General features: G+C 39.0%; 1 pseudogene; it reads left to right on the top strand.

Annotated features, from left to right (window-relative positions):
* Window positions 1-280: 280 nt before the first annotated feature.
* On the top strand, window positions 281-4,846 carry LOC123825782 (annotated as a pseudogene).
* The last annotated feature ends 4,291 nt before the right edge of the window (window positions 4,847-9,137 follow it).

The following is a 9,137-nucleotide window of genomic DNA, read 5'->3' as shown; positions in this document are numbered from 1 at the left end:
TAGCCCATTCTCTTTTCGTTTTAAATTTCCTCACTCTAGATACCGAGGGGCGCTCTGCAGCTGACCGTCATTGGAGCCCACGTATGAGTCAATACCCACAAGTTTATTGGAGAGATCCCATTGACGGGTCACGCCATGGCCCAGACCCAGTATTAGTATGGGGGAAGAGGGTATGTGTGTGTTTTTCCCACAGACGCTGAGGCTCCTCGTTGGCTGCCTGAACGCTGTGTTCGTCATGCCCAAGAGCAAAATTCGCAAGCTGACGAGAAGGATGGAGAAGATGTCGCTGACGACACAGCCTCGGATCAGGAGGCCGGAGAAGAAGCCGCGCCGGCTGGCGCTGTTACTTAGCCTTATCTGGCTCTTGAGGCTGTCGGTGAGCGCGGAGGTGTATTGGGCTTTCGTCCCGAACCCCCCTGTCATGCACCCAGTCACTTGGGAAGACAACGAGTTCATTCCAGTTTATGTCAACAACACCCAGGTACTGGGCACCCCTTCCGTCGGACACGTGATACCAGTGAGTGCGATGGTCAATTATTCAGGCATATCTACGACGCAGCCGCTTTGCTTCTCCACCTCTCTGGCAAACTGTACTCTTATTCAGAGGTATGAGGACTGGGACAGTGACTTTAGTAATGGGACTCACTGGGGGTGTTGATATGCTGTATTTGAAACGCAACAATACCTCCGCCACGATTGGCATAGGAACTCCCCCTGCCGACATTCCAACTTGCAGAAGTCGGACCCCATCGCCCAGCCAATGGGGACCGGCCTGGAGGATTTGCCATCTCAATCAAACAGTTTGCGACCAAGGGGTTTGTGACTGGAGTGACTTTCGCAACGGCTCGTTGCGGCCTCAAAAATCTTCTCTACGGAATTTGGACCAAAATCAATAGAACCTATCAGACTATGTTGTGGAAAGCTGTGGCCTCTCTTCAGTATATTACCGTAGCAAAGAGAGCGGTCCAGTGGATGCACATAGGAGCTCAAGACGCCATCTCTTGGTCTGGAAATCAGAAGAATGTTTCTGTGATAGCTTGTGTACCCGACCCTTTCGCGTTCATCGCTGGAGACTTGCAGGTCTCTCATAATACTGTATATAACCTAACCTGTGATCAGTGCTATCTAACTAACTGCCTTAATTTATCTATGAATGTTAGTTCATTTGCTGTATTGAAACAACCTTCTTTTGCCTTTGTACCTGTTAACCTTTCCACCCCTTGGTATGAGGACCCTGGTTTTGCTATCATCCAAAAAGGTTAATGACTTAATGTTGGCCCGCACAAAACGGTTCGTAGGAATGCTCATTACAGGAATATCTGCCTTAATTGCCCTTATAGCTACAGCCGCCACCGCCGCCATAGCACTAACAGAAGAGGTTCAGACCGCGGACTTCGTTAACGAGCTAGCTCGCAATGTGTCTGTTGCATTTCAGACCCAAGAGGAATGGGATCGAAAAAATAGAGCAGAAGTTGAATGCTCTGTACGATACCGTAAGGGTTGTCGGAGAGGAACTGAACTCTCTCGAGGTCCGCTCCTCTCTAAAATGTCACTTTCAATACTCACATATTTGTGTTACCCCGTTTCCTTACAATTCTTCTCGATTCCCTTGGGATAAGGTGCGGAATCACCTGACGGGAATCTGGCATGATTGTAACACTTCTTTGGACCTCGCCACCTTGCACAAAGAGATACAGGATCTAGTCAATGCCCCCCCATTGGACGTCGACATTGCTCGAGATGCCGAAAAATTCTTTAACACTTTAGCTGGTTATTTTCCCTCCATTCACCAACTCTTGTACAATTGGCTAGGAACCGGAGTCGTTGTCCTTATCTTACTGCTTTGTCTTCCGTGCATTTTGCGATATCTACTTGGGCACATCCAAAATCTATACCTCGATTTAAAAAGACAAAGATTGGATTATAAAAGTCATGAGGCACCTATTGCCTTGTCCTAAACAAGAAAGGGGGAGATGTGGGGGAACCAAGCCCCCCAGGAAGGGGTCAAGAGTTAGGGTCCTGCATTGTGAGAATGATGCTTGGGCCTGTTCCTTGGCCTCGGGGGAGGTGACCTGACATCACCCCGGCCTTGTTTATTATCGGATTGTGCCCAAGAGAAGGACAGGGAGGTGCCGGAGCCTTGAGGCGATGCGTCGTGTCCTTGGAGTTAATCTAAACCAGAATGTTTGTCATGTCTTGGGATGTTCTGTACGTGACCTGGAGGGTGTGTAAACTTTCTTGAACAAAGACTCTCTTCGTGTAGCAAGCATTCTATTTTTAGAACATTTCACTATATAATGACAAGAGTTTTCAATAAACTTGCCTTTTGCCACCAGAGCAACTGGTCGCTCTCTCTTTTCAGTCCGTCACTGCGCGTCTCGAACCCACTGCCTCGCTGGCCGCGGCAGGTGGGGATAGAAATGATTTCTACTAAAAGTTATTACCATAGACCTGTCACATTGTGGACTTAGGTTTAAATTTATACTGTCCACGTGTGGCCAGGGAGGGATCCTCAACCTTAGTCATGAGTATAAAAATGTCTCCAAACCCATTCTAACCAGGTGTGCTAGGTAAAACCAAATATAAAATTACTGTAGTAGAAGATGTTCTCAGTCCAGGCCATGAACAATTCTCATAAGAAAAATTCACTAAGAAGGGACTTACAACCCAGATTTTAAAACATAGGAGGCAGGTGCCAGCTTCCCTGGCCCTGGGCCAGTGTGAGCACTTGGGCCGTGGCATCATAGGGCTAGCAAAGTTGGTGGCCTCTAGTCTGCACACCTAGGTAAATCCCAGCAACAAAGCAGGAGTCACCAAGTATGAACATCAAGACTCCTTAGAGGCTCTGGCAGCAGCCTTGGAGGGAGAGGAATAAAAAGGGGAGAAGGTGGTGCCAGCAGCTGGTGTGGACAGTGGCTAATTTTAACTCCGGCTTTTCTGGGGTAGATAAGCACCCATGTATAAGCTATGACACTCTGTGGACTTTTCTGATATTTACCACTCTAATGAAGCAAGAAGAGCTGAAAGCTGCCCATAAGGAAACTATGGCAAAGTTAGAGAACATGTTGGAGAATAAATTAAATTTAAAGGAAGTTCAGCCAGTATTCATCAGGAAAGGCATTCCTAGTGTCTCTGGCAGATCTCTACCAGAAAAGCACTCCTATCACCCTTTCTTGTTAATAACATCATATGCAGAACCTGATTTGAAGAAGTCTTCCTCCTGGTATATGTCTTCTTCTGAAGATGAGTAGCCCAACTTAGAAAAAGAACATCCTAAGAAAAACAGATGATAACTTATGCTAAGGAGCTCATCAATAGCAACAGGTGGACAAACTTTTTTTGTGAAAGAGTACATTCAGTTTAAAGATGAAGAAGGTCCAGCAGTTGAAAAAAGTGTAGAAACCAAAAGAGTGAGTGCCAATGATCACAGTACCTGAGGTTTTTCAAATGATGATCACAAAGCAGAAAAAAAAGTGGAGAACGTGAAATCTAAATCAGATATTGAAATTTTACACAAACTGCTCCTAAAAACAAGAATGCTGTATGCCTGAAACAGTTGATGTTATATGTCAATTGCATCCCAATTTTTAAAAATAAATAAATACATTTTTTAAAAAAAGAAGTTTCTGGCCTTGGCTGAGTAGCTCAGTTGGTTAGAGCATCATCCCAAGTCAGCAGGTTGCAGGTTCAATCCCCAGTCAGGGCACAGACAAGAATCAACCAACAAATGCATAAATTAGTGGAACAACAAATTGATGTTTCTCTCCTCTATCCTCTTTTCTTCTCCTCTCCTCTCCTCTTCTCTCCTCTCCTCTTCTCTTCTCTTCTCTTCTCTTCTCTTCTCTTCTCTTCTCTTCTCTTCTCTTCTGTCTCTCTCTCTCTCTTTCTCTTCCTAAAAAGAAATAAATGTTCTGAGTTTAAGAAGAAATTATGAGCCAATATAATTCCTGAATTGTTTTCCCCCAACATGATTTAGTCAAGTGGCAGAAAGAACAGAGGAGATCTATGAATAAGGTGCCAGACTGTTGATTTTTGAAGAATCTTTTCAAGGGATATCAGGAACACCTTTCAGAGTGCAAGTGTCTAAAACTCTTAAATTTGTCAATCGTTTAGTCTCCATGCAATCGCACATTTATTCACTAAAAGAAAATATGTTGGCAGACATTGAAGCGGAGGAAGAAAACCTGAAAGAAACACGTATTTGCTTCCAAGGCACAAGTTACCAGTAAAAAGTGCAAGTGTTAAGCCCATGCCTTATAACTGCAGCTCTCCAGCACCCACAGTACCTTCCAGATAAAGGGAATAAGCCACAAGGAGTCATCTGAGGGAAATAAAACGTTAGAAGAGAGAAACTGGATTCTAACTATACAGAAGCAAAGAATGAAAGAATCACAGAAACTTCTGACAACTCGGACTAGGCTTTTATGACTTACATCAAAGTTTAGCTCAATGTCTAAATCCAGAGTAAAATCCCTCAGAAATAATGAAAAAGGAAAGATGAAAAATACTAATGAGAACTAGAAGAAAGAGAAGAAAATGTTTTAAAGAGTCTGTCATTATTTAAAATAGTTGCTCAGAAAAGTGAAAGAATGGTAACAAAACAGTATTATTCTGACACCCATAAAGCACTAAGAATATTTGGTGAGTTTGTTTCAAAGATAGAAAAAAGTGTAAAAATATCTGAGTATTTCAGCAATCAAGAGATGAAAAGTTTCACTGAAGATAAAGCTTTAATGAAGAAGAAGGAATTAGAGGGGAAATTATTTTGTTGATACCACAGCCAGATTCTTGCAAGGAAAAAGATGAAGCCTATGAAGAAAATGAAAAGAAATCTTTTGAAGAATAAAATGGAATCAGCAGAGTGTTCTCTCTGTGCCTGTGTTTTGTGCAGCATCTGGTGTCAGCAACAGTGCTTGTGCTAGGAACTTCAATGGCAGTGCCTCCTTTAATGTGTAGGGCTCCTGAGCAAAGTCATCTGTAAACTGAAAAGGCTGATTCCAGCTGATCGGTAATTTGGTCACTTAGAATAAGGCTTTACCTATTCCGGTTTTACAATTACTGCATATAGTCTGCTTGATCTTACCTATATTTCTAAAAAGCATTTGAGAATCACAGCTGTGACAAACAAATTCACTGTAAAAATATACATTGCTTCATTATTTTGGGTGGGGAAAAATGGCTTAGCATTGACATCAGAGAGAAAACTTGGATTTTGGTGATTTGTTTAAAAAGGTTCTTCTGGAAAGCAAGAGTCAATAAATATTGTAAATTAAAAAATAGATGAGACAGAAAAATCCATGATGAAGACAAGTCACCAGGTACAGTAAATAATACGCTAGAACTACTTCATAGAGACTTGAAGATAAACATTAAAAATAAATATTTAAAAACATAAAAGAAGACAAGATGCTGGAATTTTCAGTGCTTTTCAAATGGCAAAATAAGATTTCTAAAAATTTATATGTCATTCTTATAATTCAAAATTAAATTTATAGTTTAAAGAGGGCAATAGTAAAAACAATGAGGAAAAGCATGATTTGAAACATATGGGTAAGAATTCTTTGTAGTTAATGAAAGATAAATTTTCAGGTTCAGGAACCATAGTACGTCACAAACAAAATAAATTTAAAAGAATCTAACATAGCTAGATTTTCTTAAAAGCATTGAACATTAATGACAAAAAACAAAAATTTAATAGAGCCAGAGAGTCAAGGAAAAACAATTAAGTTGAAAACAGACTTCCTCATAACAATAGAAGTCAGAACACAAAGGATTAATTAAATTAAATTAACAAAAGAGAATCATTGGCATTCTAGAATTTTATAACCAACTCAAAAATCATCTAAGAGTAAGGACAATATAAATATATTTTCTAACAAACAAAGTATGGAAATATTAACTACTCATTTATTAAATGATCCAATTAAGTAAGTAAAAAGATGAACCCACAAGAAAGATTATAATGAAAAATTATGGACAAAGAAATTGGTAAACATACTGTTAAATATGAATAAAACTAAAATGTTGATTTGACACAATGATGCTATTAATATCAATGAAAGTGTATAAACTTAGTAACATACTAATGGAAAATCAGAAATATGAAATAGGACTAAAATATGGGATGAGGATAACACACAAAAATAAAACAGGAAAGATCACTGGAGTTAAAATGTCTAAAGTGTTTGTTTTATTCAGTCAAAGGAAAGTGACTGGTCAATGTTACACTTCGTTAATTCAACTGTCTTTTTTTAAGGGTAAAATTAAAATGAAGAGAAATAGAATGTAAAACATCTAAAACAAGAGACAAAATAAAATAAAGATAATTTAATCAATCTAAATAAACTTAGAAAAGGAGAAAGAAAAAGTAGGATACGGCGAAATTATAGAATAAAATGATAAGAAATTCCTCTATTCCAAAGAAAGAAATCAAAAGATGTCTATATAATTTAACAATCTTTGTCTCTTTTTCCTTTTTTTATTTTAATCATTGTTCAAGTACAGTTTTCTCCCTTTTACTCCCATTCCAGCCCACCCACCCAATTCTCCCCATTACCACCCTCCCTCTAGTTTTTGTGCATGTGTCCTTTAAATTTGTTCCTGTATACCCCACCCATTCTCCCCTGAAATTCCCTCTTCTCTCCACTCTGATCACTGTCAGCCTGTCCTCTATTTCAGTGTCTTTGGTTATCTTTTGCTTGTTTGTTTGTTTTGTTGTTTAGTTTCCTGTTAAAGGTGAGATCATATGGTATTTGTCTTTCACTGCCTGGCTTATTTTGCTTAGCATAATGCTTTCCAGCTCCATCCAAGCTGTTGCAAAGGGTAGGAGCTCCTTCTTTCTTTCTGCTGCATAGAATTCCATTGTGTAAATGTACCATAGTTTTTTGATCCATTCATTTACTGATGAGCATCTAGGTTGCTTTCAACACTTGGCTATTGTAAATTGTGCTGCTATGAACATTGGGGTGCATAGGTTCTTTTGAATTGGTGTTTTAGTGTTCTTAGGATATACTCCCAGCAGTGGAATTGCAGGGTCAAAACGCAGATCCATTTTTAGTTTTCTGAGGAAGTTCCATACTGCTTTCCATAATGGTTATACCAGTCTGCAGTCCCACCAAGAGTGCACTAGGGTCCCCTTTTCTCCACAACCTCTCCAACACTTGTTGTTTGTTGCTTTGTTTATGATGGCCATTCTGACTGGTGTGAAGTGGTATCTCATTGTGGTTTTAATTTGCATCTCTCTGATAGCTAGCAATATTGAACATCGTTTCATGTGTCTTTGGATCTTCTGTATGTCCTCCTTGGAGAAGTGTCTGTTCAAGTCCTTTTCCCATTTTGTAATTGGGTTACTTGTCTTCTTAGAGTGGAATCGAATAAGTTCTTTATATATTTTGGAGATTAAACCCTGGTCTGAGGTATCATTGGCAAATATGTTTTCCCATACAGTTGGTTCTCTTTTTATTTTGACACTGTTTTCTTTAGCTGTGCAAAAGCTTCTGTTTGATAAAATCCCATTTGTTTATTCTTTCCTTTATGTCCCTTGCTCTAGGAGACATGTCAGTAAAAAAGTTTCTTCGTGAAATATCTGACATATTCCTACCTACATTCTCTTCTAGGATTTTAATGGTGTCACAGTTTATATTTAAGTCTTTTATCCACCTTGAATTTATTTTTGTATAACGTGTAAGTTGGTGCTCGAGTTTTATTTTTTTGCACATGGCTGTCCAGTTCTCCCAACACCATTTGTTGAAGAGGCTATTTTTATTCCATTTTATGTTGCTGTGTCCTTTGTCAAATATTAATTGACCGTAGAGACTTGGGTTTATTTCTGGGCTCTCTGTTCTGTTCCATTGGTCCATGTGCCTGTTTTTATGCCACTACCAGGCTGTTTTGATTACAGTGGCCTTGTAGTATAGTTTAGTGTCAGGTATTGTGATCCCTCCTACTTTGTTCTTCTTTCTCAAAATTGCAGCAGCTATTTGGGGTCATTTATTATTCCATATAAATTTTTGAAGTGTTTGTTCTATGTCTGTGAAATATGCCATTGGTACTTTAATAGGTATTGCATTGAATATGTAAAATGCTTTGGGTAGTATGGACATTTCAATGATGTGAAATCTTCCAATGCATGAACATGATATATGTTTCCATTTGTTTGTGTCTTCCTTGATTTCTTTCCTCAGTGTTATGTAGTTTTCTGAATACAGGTCTTTTACCTCTTTGGTTAGGTTTATTCCTAGGTATTTTCTTTTTCTTTTTGCTATTTCAAATGGGATTTTTTTTCTTGATTTCTGCTTCTGCTGTTTCATTGTTGGTGTACAGAAATGCCTTTAATTTCTGGATATTGACTTTGTATCCTGTTTTTTGGCCAAATTCATTTATTAGGTCAAGCAGTTTTTGGTGGAGTCTATAGGATTTACTGTGTACACTATTATGTCATCTGCAAACAGTGACAGTTTTGTTTCCTCCTTTCCGATTTGGATGCCTTTTATTTCTTTCTCTTGTCTGATCGCTGTGGCTAAAACTTCCAGTACTATATTGAATAGAAGTGGTGAAAGTGGACAGCCTTGTCTTGTTCCTGATCTTAGTGGAAAAGATTTTAATTTTTGCCCATTGAGTATGATGTAGGCTGTAGGTCTCTCATATATGGCCTTTATTATGTCGAGGAATGCTCCCTCTATTCCCACTTTGCTGAGTGTTTTTATCATAAATGGGTGCCGTACCTTATCAAATGCTTTTTCTGCATCTATTATTATGATCATGTGTTTTTTGTCTTTGCTTTTGTTTATGTGATGTATTACATTTACTGGTTTGCGAATATTGGAGCATCCTTGCATCCCTGGAATGAATCCCACTTGGTCAGGGTGTATGATCTTTTTAATGTACTGTTGGATGTGGTTTGCCAGTATTTTGTTGAGGATTTTAGCGTCAATGTTCATCAGTGATATTGGCCTGAAGTTTTCTTTCTTTGTAGTGTCTTTATCTGGTTTTGGAATTAGGATGATGTTGGCCTCATAAAAAAAGTTTGGGAGTCTTCCATCTTTTTGGATTTTTTAAAATAAGCTGTGAAGGATAGGGGTTAGCTCTTCCTCAAATGCTATGTAGAATTCTTCTGTGAAACCATCTGGCCCAGGGCT

This window comes from Phyllostomus hastatus, unplaced genomic scaffold (assembly GCF_019186645.2).
Source record: "Phyllostomus hastatus isolate PE091 unplaced genomic scaffold, TTU_PhHast_1.1 phas_contig_65, whole genome shotgun sequence".
NCBI lineage: Eukaryota > Metazoa > Chordata > Mammalia > Chiroptera > Phyllostomidae > Phyllostomus > Phyllostomus hastatus.
This window is presented reverse-complemented; position numbering and strand designations above follow the sequence as displayed.